The sequence below is a fragment of the Phyllostomus discolor genome, chromosome 7, assembly GCF_004126475.2.
Source record: "Phyllostomus discolor isolate MPI-MPIP mPhyDis1 chromosome 7, mPhyDis1.pri.v3, whole genome shotgun sequence".
NCBI classification, from domain to species: domain Eukaryota; kingdom Metazoa; phylum Chordata; class Mammalia; order Chiroptera; family Phyllostomidae; genus Phyllostomus; species Phyllostomus discolor.
In genome coordinates, this window is record NC_040909.2 from 87,500,146 (window position 1) to 87,518,655 (window position 18,510).

Genomic DNA, 18,510 nt, shown 5'->3' on the forward strand with positions numbered 1-18,510 from the left:
TAACAGAATAAAACACATCTATTTTAGGCAAAGAACACGTGCAATATGTATTGATTAAGATGGTTACATGTGCCTGAAATTCTGACTGTGATAGGCAAAATGGCTAAAAATACTTGGGGACAAAGTCCACAAATGGCATACACTTGTTATCACTGACCCCTTAAATCTGTTCCTCAACACATTTTTTCAACCATATTCAGAGCAAATAAATTCCTGAAGCCTGCATTGCAGGCTGTCCTGGAACCTGTTCACCCTGACTCCCTCTGCCACCCAGTCACACTGAGTCCCATGTCAAGGATTTACAGTTTGTGGCTTGTGATGGGTGGTGAGGACACACCCACTGCATGGCAAGTGTCGGGTTCTGTGACTTGGTGCATCACATTAATGCTGTCCTCCAAGGACCGTGAGGTGGTAGGAAGGATAAGAGACATCAGTTGGGGATTCCAATCTTGGATGTCCTGTACAAGTCATATTCAGAAGTGGTGACAGTTCTACCCAAAGAAATGACTCAATCTCCAAAAGCACCCAAGTGAAATGTTTCTAGATGGCTCAGAATTTTCAAAAAAAAAAGGAAGCATAAGGAGAATTTTGTATATAATTTGAAATGTCACTAATCTTACAGCAGGGTTTTAAGTTTTGCACAAAAGAGTCTCCCTGTTCTTTGGTAACTAAAATGCTACACACTTTGTTTTAAAGAAATAGTAACAGTCTTCAGTAGGAAATTGCAATTAATATTTAAATATACATGGTTTTTCTACATGCAAACAATGAGTTTAAAATACAGTGAATGGAAAACTGTAAGTATTTATTCAATGTACTCTACTAAATTCCCCAGGAAAAGAGTTGTATTATAGATGATCAGTGTTGAGTATGCCATCCTTTTTCCAATATATACATAGGCCTATTTCTTCCATATTTCTAATTACATTGGAGCTTCTAGAACAATGTTAATAATAATGAGCATAGTCTCTTTTGAGTTATTTTTTTCAGAATTAACTAAAAATGAATCTACTGAATCACTATTTTTTGATAAAGGTGAATAAATAGACTTATCAAGGAGGCAGCCATATAATTGAATTCTACTAAAGTGTTTTATTTTGTTTTCTAAAAAATAAATAGTTGTGGAAATTAATTTGTCAAAAGCCTTTTGGCATCCTTTCAAAGCACAGTGTGGTCTTTCTCTGTAATCTATGTTAATGATATTAACATATTTATTATTTTAACCTTCACATTCCCGGGCTGAGTCTCTCTTGGTTCTATACATTATTACTTTAATACATTTTATATATTAAATATATAACAGTGTATCTTTAATATTATTCAAGATCCTTGCACTGAATTTGTGTTGGTAACATTCCGTGGCTTTCTTTTTTAAATGTGGATTGTTTTAAGTGATGTGGCATCAATAGGAAATTCTGACACAAACACATTTATTCATTGCCTTTAATTAGAAGCATCCCTCATGCCCAGCACTCTGCCCCTGCTTCAGTTGGCAACAGATTCTTAATCTGCTGAAGTAGATTATTTAATAAACAGTAAGGAGTGGAAATTGTCCTCTCCAATATAGTTCCATTGTGAAAGGCAACAGGGTTCAAGATGAAAATGGATCTTATTATAACTGTGACCAGATCACTGGATACAAAACCATGGAACTCATGTCTTCCTTGCCTACTTCTTTCCTTCTTTATTATTTTTTCCTTTTACTTTAACACTACCAAAGCAGGCTATTATATTTTTCAAAACCTGCCATGACACTAACAATTTTGTATTTGAGCACTGAATAAATGTTAAAACAATTTGTGATCATGGTTAAGAGTAAATCCATGGATTTTCATAAATTGTGTGTCTTGAAACATCATCCACTTTGGCCCATAAACAGTATTTTCTCAGGAAATATGCATGATGACGTCATTAATGTAATAGTTCATTCAAGGTTTTAGTGAAAGTAACATGAAATAACTGCAGGTGCTGCCACTAAGTTATCAGGGCAGCCAGAGATGTGACACCCTGAGCTTACACAGTGACAGCTCCTTACCCCAGCCTCAGAGCTCTGACAAATGATGTTGCTCATGTATCCCAGAAGAGCAACCTGGGTGGGGGCAATAGCTTTTGATTAGTTTCTGCAGACGCCTGGCTCTCTTGTCAATGTGGTGTGTGTTGAGATGTGCATATCTAGCCTAGAACAACAGTAACAGTAATAACCATTTAGACTGAAGAATTGGAAGGGTCAGATAACTTCACTCTTTCAATGATGGCACTGAGTTTAAGAAGGAAGTTAAATAATGTATCCAAGGCCTCATAAACCATGAAGAATGGAGTCAGGACTAGAAGTAGGTCTGCTGATTCTTCTTCACCCTGTGCTCTTTCCAATACAACCTGCTGTGGACTTAAAACCAGTGTGAATGTAGCACTTGGTGGTGCCCTGAAAAGCAGAGGGCAGACTGTGGGCCTGCCAAGAGCACAGCACAGTGCCATTATGACATGCACACCAGCCACATGTTCACATTAATGATCCAAAAATAATTCCACTTCCACAAGCCATGAACTCAAATGCTTCTAAACTCTCTTTCTCCTAAGGGTATTGCTATGTTTTTTGTTTGTTTTGTTTTTAATCATCTCTGTCAATAACACTCCCCACCTCAGAGTCTCCCCTTCACTAATTCCTGCTCAGCCATGAGCCTGCACCTTCATGCTATTTCTGTAAGGTACAGTTGGCTGACTTGATAGCCTTTATTATACATCCCTATTAGCAGACTCCTACCTCTGGTTTATTTTCCTGTGACAGAGTTTAGCATATGTTACTGCTATTTCTTATTTAACTGTCTCCCTAACAGACAGTAAGTCCCAGACAAACAAGGACTGCTTTTATCTCTCTCACCATTCACTTTCTCCCCAAGGCCTATTAGACAATAAAACCCAGAGAAGCTATTCCCCCAACACCCTTCATTTTCTCACTTTCTTATGAAAGATGAGCAAATTCTTGTGACCATGTGGGGTCCCATCCCCTTCTTGTCTAAGCGAGAGATAAAAACTTATGATTATCTCCTTATTGTCCATGTCACCTTTCCCTCTCAAATGGATCCTTTCAAAGGCTTTAAAATTTTTATTATTGTAGTGAATATATGCACAACATATACTTCACCATTGTAACAATTTTAAGTGTCCTGTCAGTGGCATTTACACTGTCATGCAATCACCCCTGCATCTGTATCCAGAGATTTCACCATAGCTTTTAAATATACTCAAGCATCAGCCACTTAAAAACAAAATGTGCAGCTGTCGCCTGTACCCTCCTGCAGTGACATTCTTCCCCTTTCTCTTCAATGCCAAATTTTGATTCCCAAGGTGTTTGTTTTCTTACACCCTCACTCAGTCAGGGTGCTCTCCATGAGGACAGGTAGTCCATCCCAGAGGCTTTAGTGAGCACCCCTCACCTCTCAGAGGCAGGCTAGATTATACCCACCTGTTCTCAGTACTCTCTCCCTCACTTCCCCAGCCCAGAACACCCCTTGTTTTCTTCTAGTCCCTCTAGGTGCCTATTTTCTGTATCTTTTGTGTGTTCTTTTGACAAAGCCATTCAGTATAAGGGTCCATCAGGGCTCCCCATAGGTCCTCTCCTGACTTTATATCATGCTTTATTTCCCTTCTCTTACAAGTAAACTTCTTTAGGCCCTTCTTTTTGGCTACTACCTGTGCATTTTGGACTTACGTATTTATATGTGGCAGTCTAGCAAAAACTTTTAACTTAGTAAGTACTAAAAATTGCTTTCTAGCCCAGCCAGTGGCTCAGATGGTTGGAGTATCATCCCATGCACCAAAAAAAGTTGCTGGTCCATTCCCTGGCTGTGGCACAGGCAGGAGGCAACCATTTGATCGATGTTTCTATCTCACATAGATGTTTCTATTACAATCAATGTTTCTTTTTTCTCTCTCTTTCCCTCTCTCCCTAAAACAGTCAGTAAACATATCCTCAGGTAAGGATAAAAAATTGTTTTCTTGTAATTTCCTACAAATGCCTTAAACTCCATTTCCCAAATCCAACTTCTGATTTTCTCCTAGCTTTCCTCTCATCTTGTTCTTAGGAAGGTGTTATTGGCCTCAGTTAATGTCACTATCATTACACTACATTATGAAACTGAGACCTGGAACTCAGTTTGGATATAACCTCCTCCTCCATCTCCATGGTTGGACTACCAGGACTACCTGTGGAACATGTAATGGACATATGACTGGATAAATGAATTGTAATGCCCTAAAATATTTGTTGGAAAGAATATTACTTAACCAAGTACTTGTTGATTTTACATCTTAAATGTCCCTCTTCCTTCCAGTTCAGTGCCACAGCCTTAGCCCAGCACTATCTCCCCATCTGGTTCACCTGTGTCCACTCTGGCCCCAACTACAATCCTTTCTTCCCACTGCAACATAAACCAGAACTCCCTGTCCACATGACCACACAAGGGTTTCCCCCACTCCCAGAGCAAAGTCAAAGCTGCCTAACAAGCTCTGTACTGTCCTGCCCCAGCCTAAACCCTATCACAGGTCTCTCTGAATTCCAGTCATGTGAGCTTCCCACCAGCCCTCTGCTCTCAACACCATTCCTCCCAGCCCTTCTGTGTTAGCTGAGGTGCCTGGAAAGCACTCCACACTCCTCATATTTTCAATGCAAAATTCTTGCCATTCTTTAGAAACAATCACATGTCACTTGTTAGAAGAAGCCTGCCATGGCTAGATGAGAGCCACCATTAGTTTTCATTCCATCAAGTACATCCTCATCACAGTACCTAACACACCATTAAGTTTCTCTTGGTTTAATTTACATGTATTCTCTGTTTTGATCTCTTGACATGATACAGAGAGCCACTCTTGGAGCCCATTGACCTACTTGAGTATCTGGAATATAGTGGGCACTCCATTCATATCTGTGGAAAAAAATAAGGGACACATGACTGGATAACTGAACTGTAGGGCCCTAAACTATTTGCTGAACAAGCACATCCTTTCAACAAAAAATTTCTTGGGTACCTTTCTGAGCAAGGTATTGTTCAAGACACTGGACAATAACCGATGTCTACTGGTCATGGCCTGTGTGTCAGATATAGAACCCAAAGCTTTGATTGATCAGGCATTCATGTGTTACTATAATAACAAGATTCTGAGATAAGTACTAGTGTTAGCCTTATTTTACACGTAAAGAAACTGTGACTCAAAGTAGTTACATTATTTCCTTAAGGTCATTTAAATAGTAAATGAAAGAGAATAATATCCAGGTTGGTCAAGTTTCAGAGTGTGCCTGAGCTCCTTGAACCAGTGATGATATTCATACATTTCAAACATGACATAGAAACACAACCCTCCATTCTGTGAACACATTTCAGTGCTAAGGCTGCCTATAAACAATGTCAGCACAGTAGCACTTGGCCAACACTAACTCACAGACTCATGAGTTCAAGTCACAAGTCTGCTGAGTGTGACCAGGGCAGTCATATACTCATTGTCAATAAACATCATATATTTCAGAGGTTGAAACAGCTAAGGTAACCATTCCAACAATAACAACAATTCCAAGTAAGCTTGGGAGATTATGCAATTAACATGTCTCTGAGATTCCATAAAACACAGTTCTTACAAATGTAATTAAGTATTTGCAGGAATTAGCACACATCTTGCACAGGATACAACAGTTTTTGTAGAAAGGCCAAAGCACAGGATGCTAGATTAGAGGACAACCAGTTGCTGACACCAAGTATTTCAAGCAATGAAATCATCCTAAGACTCCTTAACCTCATACTGAGGTTGATTAAGCGTGTCCCTGAGGTGTGCAGGTGCCTATTCCACAGCTGCTGACCGCTCACTCACTAAGACTCTCATCTTCGAGGGCAAGGACATTGCAGTAAAAATGAAGAGTGTCCATTTTTTTCTACCCCCAAAATAGGCAAGGAGTTTTTAATACAGAAATCGATGTTGATAAGGATGAGGTAAGACAGAAATTCTCATATTCATATTCTTTTGAGCATAAAAATGGGTGCCACCTTTCAGGAAAACAATGTTTATTCATGCATTAAATAGAAAATGCCCTCTCTAACTTAGTAGTTACACATTCTAGGTCTTTAGTTATAGGAAATAACCAGAGATGTGGATGGAGATGCATTTTTCCATTCTCTATTCTCTAGTTATTTTACTCACATGTGTTTCTCCTTTCATTCAACAAATAGTTACTAGACAGTTTCTAGGGGTGAAAAGAGGTCATGGAAAATCTTGCCCTCTCAGGCCTAGGAGAGAGTCACACTAGAAACCAGACCATTTCCATTTGCATGTAAGGACAGGAAGAAGGGTCATCCCACAGACGTGGTAGAGGTGGGACATAGGTGTCAGCTGATGGCCCCCAGCAGGTCCACTTCTCAGACAGCCAGAAGGACCTCACCCTGCAGTCAGACAGTGTGGCTGGGGGCAGGAAGCCCAAGGCAACCATATAGAGGGAAAACTGAAAAGAAAATAGCCAAGGTCATAGGAATAAGGGCCACTGTTGTTTTCTTCTTTATAATCTCCATGCTTCTAAACTTTTTATATTGTTCTTCAAGAAAAATTAATTTTGTGCATGTGTGTCTGTGTCCCTGTGTGTGCATTGCATTGCGTGTGCATACGTATATGTATGAGTGTACATAAGTGTGTCTTTGCATGTTTGTGCATGTGCATGTGTGTGTGTTTGGGTTTGTGTTTCCTTTCATTGAACCTAACATTTTTACTATTTGCAATGACATACAGGAGGGAAACATCCAATTAAGGTTCAATTCCTATTTTCAAGGGATTGATGGTACAATATCCCGTCCATCTTAGAAAACATTGGGCATGTTGTGGGATATGCCCTCAGGGGCATAAGAACCAAACCTCCTATCCACTCCCAGAGGTGACCCATAATTCAGAAGGGCATATGCTTCTTTTACATTACTCCTTGATTTAAATTAGTCTCTTCTTATTTGGAAGATATGCTCCAGACCAAGTTCCCATTTTCCATCTATAACCAAATATATGATTGCTCGCCCCTGGAATCTAGAATATTGGTTCTCTAAAGCTCAGGAAGGAAAAAAACAGCTGAGTAACAAAGACCACTGCAGGAGCATACTAATATGGCAGAAGCAATCCACCACATATGAAGCTGAAGAAGACAGAACAGATGGATTAATGCAAGTTCACCTGTGGATGGACAGAGCCAACAAATTCTGTATTCAGAGATGTTCAGAGAAAACCTTACACAATGAAGAGCACACCTTATACCTTAAAGAACAATTTTAAATATTTTTGAGTGAGGATCTCCATCTTCCAAAGGGACTGAGTCTATCAAAAGATATTTTCAAATGCTTGCTGTCAAGTGGTACTTGTTGCCATGTGGTGCTCAGTACTGTGTGGCCCATGGTGCCATATGTTGCTTAGTGCTGTGCTCGGTGTAATGTGTGATACATCTGCACTGTCTGAAGTTAAGTCTCAGCTTTCACATGTATTGATTCGTAAGTTTCTAAACTTCTCTGTGACCTCAGTTTTCTTGTCTGTATAGAGTGTAGTAATGATATTTTATATACCTCAGAGAGTTAAAAATGGAATACAATAACATCAAACATTTAGCACTGGTCTGGCAAATTTGCAAACTGTTCAATAAACACTGGCTATTTTTCAAGGCAAAAAAGCCAAATCTATGAAGACAACTGGAGAAAAAATATTCAACAAAACTAAACATGACAAGGCCACCATATGCAAGTGACTTCAGCACACTCGTTCATACAGGACGCAAAGGCCTCTCAGAAAGGGTGGAGAAGAAAGCAGGTGACAGTGAACAGAGTGGAATAGGAAGCTGAATTCTTCCTGTGCCTGAGCACAGGGGTGAGAAAGTGAAGAGAGATGAGGAGAGGCCACTACAAGGTAAGCATTAGGAAAACAGGAGGACAAACATAGCAGGAGCATTGTGAGTACATCCTGGTAAAACTTTGGCCCTGGAACATTTCTGCTTCCCTTCCCCACATAACAGGTTAGGGAAAATGAGAGAAGGGTCCATCCACACCTCTAGGTGCAGCCTCAGAGATAAAAAAATGTTCTGCATGTGATTTCCAAGTTTACAGGGGAACAAGAGATGAGCCAGAGAATCACAGGCCACTAAACCTAACTTCAATTTAAAGGGAGAAATGTGCCCCTGCTCAGATGATAGTCCTTAAGGACATTGTGTAACAGTGCTTCCCAGATCCAGGCTGATGGTGATACCACAGCCACCAAGGAGGAAGTGGCACTTCTAAAAACCTGGAACTTGAAGGTCCACCTCAGACCACTCGAAATATTCATTCCAGAGAAGCAGGCAAGGATTCAGCACTGTCCATAGCCCCTGTAGGTGGCTCACTCACACTCTGAGACCCCTAGCTCCATGTTATAGCAAGTGACAGCAAGAGATGGTGGCCAAAACTTTGGCACTGATGACAAGTCTCTGCAGAGTACTACTTATTGTACAAAAACAATGAGTGTTACCCTATGACTACACAACTGATATTTCACTTCAAATCATACACAGTATGAACACACAGTTGGAAAATCAAATTTAATTTATTTTCTTTTTTAATTTGGATATGTTATATATTTATTGAGAAATAATTGACAAACATCATTGTACAAATTTAAAGTGTACAACATTATGATTTGCTGTACACATACATGGTGGAATGATTACCAAGATCAACATACTTAACACATCCATCACTTCACATAGTTAATTCTTATTTTTTGTGTCTGAGGTGAGAATGATTTAGTTCTGTTGTTTATTAAAATCCTGATTATAAATTCATTTTAAATGGATCTGCTGAATTTTAAACATGGACAACTTATAGGTAAAGTTGTCTTTGCTCATTTCTAACACTATATGTGTACATTATTATAACTTTCTTGGTACAAACCCAATGTTTTCTTTTTTCTTTTTTAAGCAGAACACTTTAAAGTCAGTGTGCATGGGGGTAATGGAGATAAAGATGACCTTCCTAACTGGGGGGAAGGTACAATGGATGGAGGCATGAAGTGGAACTCCTTCAGGCAGCGCTTAGTCCTGTTCACCTACACTCCTGTTCTTAGGCATCTGTTCCCCGTTTGAAGACAGTCTACTACAAAGACATCAGCTCATTTTTTTCATGGCTGGTTTCTTTTCTTCAGGGAGTGACTATCTAGACTCCTGTTTCACACTTTTGTTTATCCATTTTTACCAGTGTGATACTGAAGGGACAAAAAATAAAAGCCTTGCCAATTCTAAACTCTTTAATTAATGTAAACCCCATGCCACAGTCCTCTACCTGAATCCACTATGAGGAACAGGCTAGAAAGGGAGGGGTCCGGGAGCTGGGCCCACTTACCACAATCCCCTCCTCGTCAGGGCAGAGGAAACTTAACAAAACACCCAGATCCTTTCACACAACACAACAGTGACACATCTGCCTCCCCATCACACTTTTACCAATACGTTTGTCACCTGAAAACTGAACTGTCATTACTTCTTCCAATGAGTCAGTTTGAGGTGATTTATAACAATATTATTAGACTGTAAGACATCCTGAAATGGTGACTCTAAAAAAATTGTCAAATGTACCTGGGAAAACAGGTAAGAGCCCTTCTTCATCATGGAGCCATTCCTCACTAACTCCCATTACCGAATCTGTAAATGAAGTAACTGTGTTGCAAACTTCAGACCCAGGCACAGTCCCTCCTGTGTGCATTCACTGTGGCCTGCTTGTGTGTTTAGACCACCTCCTAGCACAAGCCACGACATCATTCCTGTGTGTCTGTCATACAACACAAACTGGACTGCACAGTCTCACACCCAGGCTTCTGTCACCCTAGTGAAGGCCATGGAAATGCCTGTAAGCCCAGCACAGGCAAATGGTCTTTTAGAAAAGAGGTAGTATGTCCACAAGATCAACCACCACTTTCATAAAGAAAATAAAGAATCCAGCCCATAAGCGAAAACTTTGGGAATTCTACTCAACTTTTGTGTACCTTCAAGTATAAAACTCAAGCTTTCTCTATGAAAATATTACCCAATAATTATGAGACCTAAATGGTATAGATCCATCTCTCCAGCTCTCATTAGATAGAGACACAGACAGAAAGACAGAGAGAGAGAGAGAGAGAGAGAGAGAATATAAGCCTCAGCATTCCCTAGGGTTGATAAAAGAAGCGTGGACATCAAAGGCTTGTTCTTTTAAGTGAGTTTTCTTCCAGCTAATGACACGCCTTCAGTCACAAGCACAAAAATGACTTTAAAACAATGGCAGATGGAAAAAAACAAGAATCACGAGTTTTACTATTTTCTATGCACGTGTTTAAAGGCCAGGAAAGACAGGAATTGAAAAATTAATGGGAGAGAAGGTATCACCTGCATCTTTATTTTTGCTTGATATTAAGGCACTCAAGTTTAATAAATCATTTACTCTACTTTGCTATAAAAAACAATATCATCCTTCCTTTTAAACCAAGGTATATAAAAGACTAGGATTCCCTCTCACTGGGCTTTAGCCAAGAATTCTAGAACAAAGGACACATATTCCTTCTAGCAACTCCAATTCTTCTAGGGAATATGTGTGGATTGAAGAACAGGCCTTTCCCAGCCTTCTCTCATCCCCTTTGTGACCACCTCATTTTCTCTGCCTCTCTGAGATTTATAATTACAATAACTCTTATATTTAAGACCAAAAATGAAGAGCCCCAAGGGTTGAAGTGTCTGATACTCCTGTTAGTTTTCCTGAAAGCATGAAGACAGTTATTTCCTTTTAACATCACTCTGACTTATTTGCTACAAAGTTTAAAAATAAGATAAAAATCCAAAGATGGATATGAAAAGCTGATATTTCCCAAATCACTCAGAAAGCCCTCTTTCAATATATGCATACATATGCTGTATTCTCTCTTGTTCCTGCAGGAACACACAGATATATGCATGGCTATGACATTGTGTGTATATAGTTAGAAAATATGTTTAAATGTAACATTACAGATACATTTCAACCAAGAGGAAACAAAGATGCTCTTATTTAAGTGCCTAGAACTGTGATGACTGACTCACGGCTACAGTATCAATATCTTAGCATAACTCCAATAAAACTATTTGAGACAAAAATTAATTTGTCAAAGTCTGAATTTAGAAGGCATTATGTATTTCCTAATATTTTCCCTATCCCTTTGCACCATTTAACTGACTTTTAGGAAATACATAAATAGTAAATTTATACATCAATATTAAAATGGCTAAAGCTTGTTATTGTTTCACAAGGTATTTTTGTCAACAGTGGGCAAAAATCAAAATATAATAAAGTAACATCTATCAATCACCTAGCACAATGATAATTTCTGTATTAGAGCAGTGACACCCTAGCAGAACGCCCATTTCAGACACTAGTTCTCTTCCTCATCATTCTCACAAGAACACTGATGTCCAAAGCCCTGGTTCTGCTCAGCTGCCACCATGAACATTCTGTGATGCCTATTCTAAAGTCAAGTCAATAGCCAGTTCCACAGATTCCTCACCTACAAAAACATTACTCAAGATTATGGGAAAAAATAGGAGACAAAAAACAACAGCCTCAGCACTTGGATGACACATCTCAAATAAAACCAGGTGAAAAAATTTCTGGAGAAAAAAAGTTGCTCATTTCTCACCTCTTGAATACAAATTTTGAGTATAAGTAAAAAAATATTGTTTTAACCCAAACTTAAGCCTCTTGACTTGTGTTTTCCTCACCCACGTAGACTCCAACCTCTGCCTTGTTTATTCTCATCTCTGGCTTTTGCTGTCCAGAGCAGCTAGTGCTTGATTACGAGTCTTATCTCTTCTCCACTGAAACTTCCTCATGATTAACAGTCTCCAAATAGGTAAAAACTCTACAGGAGAAAATACTCTCTGATCCTAACTCATTTTGGTTCTTCACTCCTTCTCCTTCTACACCCCTGCCCTGACCGTATCAGAAACAGTGTTATGTACAAGCTCCTAGACCTTGGGTCTGCTGCATAATCGATGCTTTAGACAAAAGAATGTGATCAGAAGAGACTGATTTCTATCCACAAGTTTGACATTAAGTGGGATCCCTTGTGGCTTCCATAGCATGTGAGGTATAACAGCAGAGCCACCCAGTCCACCCTTGTGAGGGTTCATCAGATCAAATCAAAGTTGTTGAAAGACAATTTATAGTGTTAGTTCTCAATAAGACCTAAGTGTACTCAGGAAAAGATGAATTACTCAATCAATATACAGTGCTAAGGCACCTGTTAGTTTGGGGAAAAATGTGTTAGGTTCCAATTTCAGTGCCTCTCCCTAAAGTATTTTACATAAATTCAAGTTTTAAATATAAAAAAGAGAGAGAGAGGGAGGGAGGGAGAAAGAAACAATTGATGTTAGAACCAGTTTTGAAATGCTGGAGATTTTTGGAAGTATAATACAAACTAAAAGTCACATTATAAATGAGTAATCTAATAAAATAAATTAGCCAAATCAAAAATCAATAATTATTTTTATTATGCATGACAAAGAATGGGTCAATTTTGTTAATATATATAAAACTGTTGTAAATCAGTAAGAAAGAAAAGACAAAATAAACAAAAGCAGGAAAAAGAAGTTCTAATAATAAAAATTTGAATGGATTAAAGTATTTTAGAATGCCAAATATGGACATTAATTTTGTATAAAATTAATCTTTCACTCATCACATTACAAATTCAAAGTACTGGTAAGGTGTGTGAAATAAACCATGCTCAAGCACTACTGATAAATTCTAAATTGATGTATTTTGGAGGCAGCAATTTGGAGGACTCCATCAAAATTATCAATAAATACAGTCATTAATCCAGCAATCCCACTTCTAGAAATTTTATTAGACTCACATACACTTAAGTAAGCATAAGAAATTATTGTTCATAATAAAAATAACCTTGAAAAATAACCTATTTGTCCAGCAATAAAGTTACAGTTAAATAAATTCTCATATAAGTTCTAAGTTACCTTAGAAGTATAAAGTTGTCCCATATGTACTAAATTTTTCTATACGAAAAGTTCTCCAGAATACATTGTTGTTAAAAAATGTACAGAGCATTTTAAGTAATGTGTTTCAACAGAAGAAATGAATGAATTTTGAGTGAGGGGATGCATGTGTGTGTGTCTAGAAAATTTCTGGAAGTTACTCAAACAACAAGAAGGAAAGAAACTATTAAAAAAATAAAAGGATGAAATCTATAATCCTTGTGTGAATTCCTGTCCTCAACCAATAGGCACATTAAGTTTTGTCATTCCCAAAGTGATGCTATAATAGAGACTTATTTTCCTTTAAATGCAAAAGTGAGTAAAGGACTGTTTAACATTCAGGGGGCTGCACTACCCTCATGCTATGGAAGATATGATCCATACAGACAGGGCATGTTTCAACAAGAGACAGAAGAAAGTCTTGTGTTTCTCTGTTTCTATCCTGCCAATCACCAGTGCAGGTGCTCAGTAAGAGAAAACCCACCAAACTTTAACATCTCTAGAGTCAGTTCTTCATGGGTCTTCAATATTGTGCTGTTAGAACACTCAACATGATCCAATTTTAATGTAAGTTATTTAAAAGAAGTTGAAATTATTAGGTGACTATTCACTCTTTTGGTGTTACATGATATTGGATGCAAAAGTAGAAGCATATCAAGTTATCATCATCTATGCACCCAAAAGATGCACTGAAGTGAATTAAAATGTCCAGGGAAATAAAAGTAAAATCCTTTTTACTTTTTTTCCTGAAAACTGGGGAAGTTGTTGTTTATTAATAGTAATAACTACAACTGAAGTCACTGAACTTGAACAAGGTTATTTTCCTTTTATATTTTCCCTAAGTTTTCAGATATACACTCCTGAAAAAAGTGACCAATTTAATAACAGTTTTAATTGCCAGACAATAGGTATTAATATAAATGTTCTATCAGTGAAGGAAAATAGAAAAAAAAACAGCAATGCTTATTTACACCAGAAAAACTGATGTAACATGAGGGACATGTCCAGAAAAATTCCATTAGTCCACGCTACTCACTAGCTAACCATTAATAACTAAGATAAACATGACTTTTAATAAGTACAAGTTAAATATTTTAATAAACTAACTGAAAAAAATAGCAAACTTGAAACTAACACCTATAAATAGGGATGGTATACCTCATTTATTCCCTCAGTGAATCTATTGTGCTGACTCCATTTTGTGCAAGGCAGGATTAGGCCATGAGACACACAGGACCACAGCATGTATACTCTATCTCATCATCAAGTTGCAATGGACTATGAAAGACAGAATGACTTTACACAGAAACCTTACAACAGATTTTCTGAACACACATTCAAATTACTCTAATATAACAAATTTAACCATAACCATATGCTCCAGGCAAAAGAGAAAACATACTTAATTCAAGTCCCCTGAAATTTCTCCTCCAGCTAATATGATTTTATCCTCCATGGTTCCAGAGTAAGGAAGGTCAAAACTGAAAGGTGACAAAAGAAGTTGACATTTAGCTTCTGAGTGTCCCATTGCCAAGTCTTAGCCATGAATAAGGTATTAATGGATGTCCCATGTAACTTCTAGAGGGAGTCTTTGGTATTATGTACAAATATCAGTATCCAACTTTGAGGTGAGATAAAACACTCTGTGATTATAATTATGAAAGGTACTTTGAAGAGAAAGTAGAGCATGTTATTACCAAAGCATCATGGGCTCATTCTTGGTGGGGTGAGGATGGGGCCTGGAGCAGTCCAGATGTCTGCTGGGTGCTGGGGGCATCAAGAAAGGTGGGGAGGAAAGGAACACATGAGGTATTTTGATGAGGACTCTAACGGAGCTGGATTTTGGTATATCGAGAAAGAAAAGAGGAAACACTGTGGCTGCTAGAACCTTGCTCCTCAGTCTGGTCCAGGAACCTCTGTGGGTCCTAAAACTCTCAGAGAATTTGGCTAAGTCAAAACTATTTTAATATGATAACATTCGCCTTTTCACTTTCATTTGCTTGCAGTTGACAGGCAGACACTCCATGGTTTATAATATTGCAAGTGTGAAAGCAGAAACAAATATGAGAATTGAGCTATTGTTTGTCAAGCCAGTTATTAAAGGTATTTAGAAAAATGTAAAACAATGTCTTTTTACTATTTTTCTGTAAAATTTGTTTTTCATAAAAATGTTATCTGCATTAAGATAAATATTCTTTTTAATGAATTTCTAAATGATATTTTTAAGATCTACAGATTTAATTGTCTAGTACTGTAAATATGTATAGATATAAAGCACATAATAAACACTCTTTGTAGTTATCAATAATTTTGGGGCCTAAACAGAGGTCCTTATTCTGAGGACCACCAGGCTATATCATAGGGAACAGATGCTAGAAAAGGGATGGGGTCTAAGTATGAAAGGTCCTGCTGACCATGGAGACATAGATGTCCAGACCACATACAGAAGCTCAGAAGAGGCTGCAGCCAAGCACACACGGTACACGAACACATTGAAGATGCACCTTCTAAGAAAAGGAGACAACTGATTAAAACCAGCAGAGGAGGGGCAGGAAGCTGGGAGCATGCTGCCCACTCTTCCAAGCTGAACACCAAAGCAGCGGGTGGTGCCAGGCTCTCAGTGAGAGTCTCCTTCTCAGAAGAAAGAACTTGGCAATGGGTACAGTGAGAATGCTACGTCAGTGAGGGTAAGAAGACATAATAATGCAGGCTAGAGCTGAACAAAGGGAAGTGAACTTGAAAAAAACACTGGCAGTAGTCTCCTAGTAGGTATTTTAAGTCATAGGAACCCACAGTACTGCCCAAAGGAGTATTATAAAGTAAAACGTGACCCAGCACCAACCCCTGACCAACCCAATGGTCAGTAGGCTTATTGCAACTTTTTAACCACCTCAGTTAATCTACCTTTCACCTGTCTGTCTCCACAGAGGTAGCTTAGGTTGATTACTCTATACTAAGAACTGGATTACAAATTAAATGTACTACTGATAAGTTCTGGCATATATTGTGAGACCATCACCACAATCAGAGTGGTGAAGCCCCTTGCCCACCATCAAAGTCCCTTTCACCGACCTTGGGTCCCAGGCAAGCATTGGTCTGCTTTCTATTGCTATAGATTAATATTTGTTTGCATCCATCTCTCATATCATTTCATGTAAATGGAATCTGAATTATGTGTACCATCTGTGTAGCTCTATTCACTCACATTGATTTTGATATTCATTCACGCTGTGCTGTATATCATGACTGAGTCATACTCTGTCACATGGAAGGCTCAGTGTAGGTTATTCATGTGTGTGTGGATGAACCTTGGGCTGTATCCAGGTTTTGGACTGCATTTAACATTTCATGTTGTGCTAGTATACTGGTGATAAAAGCTTTCAGCTTCTGTAAGCCTGAAAAAAATCTTTACTTGCCTTCATTCTTTAAAGATACTTTCACTGAGTGTAAAATTCCAAGTTGACAGTTTTTTCTACTGTTGGCATTTTCAAGATGTTCATACAGCATCTTCTTGTTTGTATTATTTCTGACAAAAAAAATCTGTCATTTTTGTTCCTCTGTATGTAAAGTATCTCTTTTTCTCTCTGTTTCTTAATATTTTTCTCCTTGTCAGTCATCTGAGAAATTTGATTATGGTGTCATTTTCTTCGTGTGTTTTGTGCTTGAGAGTCACTGGTTTTCTTGGATACATGAGTTTATGTATTTTCCACCTAATTAAGAAAACCTTTGCTCATTATATCTTTAAATACTCTGTATCTCACTTTGCAGGGATTCCAATTACACATATAGCAGGCCATGTGAAGCTGTCCCATGTATCACTGATGTTCTGTTAATTTTCAAAATATCCTTTTCCCTCTGTGTTTCACTGTGAATAACTTCTATTGCTAACTTCAAGTTTAGTATCTTTTTTCCTTCAGTAACATCAATTTCAAGTCCATCTTTAATCTCACATACTGTAGTTTTGCTGTCTAAAAGTTCAATTTGATTCCTTTTCAATATCTTCCATTTCTCAATTTTTTGAACAAAGAATACAGATATAATCACTGTTAACATTCTTTTCTGTTAACTCTCACACCTCTGCTAATTCTGGTTCAGTTTGGACAGACTGACATTTTTCTTTCTCAGTTGTGTTTCTCTGTTTTGCGTGCATGGTGATATTTTTTTTTTAATTGAGTACAAGACATTGTGAACTTTAACTTGCTAGCTGCTGGAGAGCTCTGTATTTCTGTTCATCTTATTGAGCTTTGTTCTGGGAAGTAACTGAGTACCTTAGAGTCTGATCCTTCTATGTCCCGCTTCTAAGACTTTTTAAGCAGGACTGGAGGATTTTCTAGTCCAGGGCATTTTTCCACTGCTGGGGAAGATGACTCTACCGCTTCCATGGAAAAGACAAGGCCCCCAGTTTGTCTGATGGGATGGGCACTATCCCAGCCTGATGCGAACAGCAAGCATTGATCCTTCTGATCCTTTAGAATGACTCTTTCTCCAGCCTCCTGATGTAGACACTGGCCAATAGTGTCCTAGGCATTGTGGATGAAGTGAGATAAATTCACACAGACTACCGAGTCCTGTGGAGAAAAAGGAATGGCCCAGCCACTCTCTCAAGGGGAGAGTTCACCGACCCTTGCCTTGACAGGCTTTTATTGGCTTTCTAGTAGCATACATCAAAGAAGGTTTTCACTCATTATGCTTAAGTTTGTTTTAGTTAATTACTTTTTACAGATAGCAATGGGAAGTATGTTACTGATTATTTATTACAGAGTAACAAGGAAAAAGTGTTGCAAATGCAAGGGAACAATAAGAGTAATTGGTCTGGTTACACTTCCATCCTTAGGAGAATTAGCACAGACTTCAGGGAGTTAAATTAAAGATATGCAGTAAGCATCTGCTGCCTCAACTCAGGGTGAGGGAGTTTTAGCAAGAGCAAGTCACAAAGCAACCTAGGTATAATGCAGGCCTGATTTTCCATAGGAGAACTGATCCATGGGTTTGGATCAGTTCAGGGGGCATCCTATGTGCTGCCACATGCTATTGGGCTTTTCAATAGGGCTGGGCTACATTTGCCATCCCACGTGAATAGGTTCTCTATAGCCCCCCCAGCCATTACTTCACAAGAATGAGCAGATCAGTTCTCAAATGAGAGCTCAAGGGGACCTCCCTGTATATCTGCAGTGAACTGGCTCTGGGCATCTCTGTCCTCACGTATGCCAACATGTGAAATTCTCACTACCACGGTCTCCCCATCCTCCCAGTTCCATCTCCTTAACTCAGGGAGTCTGTCCCACTTAACTTGTACTCCCAGTACTATTGTCTGGAAATTCTCTCAAGATAAACTAAGACAACCACAGGGCTCTCCTCATTTATTTCCCATCCGTCAGGGATGCCCACTGTTCATCACCTGACATTCAGTGAACTGTAAATTTTTTTTACAAGTCCAGTGACTTGTTTCAATATTTTTTTGTTATTTCAGGGAGGAACAT

General features: G+C 38.5%; 1 protein-coding gene across 3 annotated transcripts in view; it reads right to left on the reverse strand.

The window, feature by feature from the left end:
- The window catches only part of MMP16 (matrix metallopeptidase 16), a 262,119-nt gene that overhangs the window by 226,477 nt on the left and 17,132 nt on the right, over window positions 1-18,510 (reverse strand). The window lies entirely within an intron of this gene.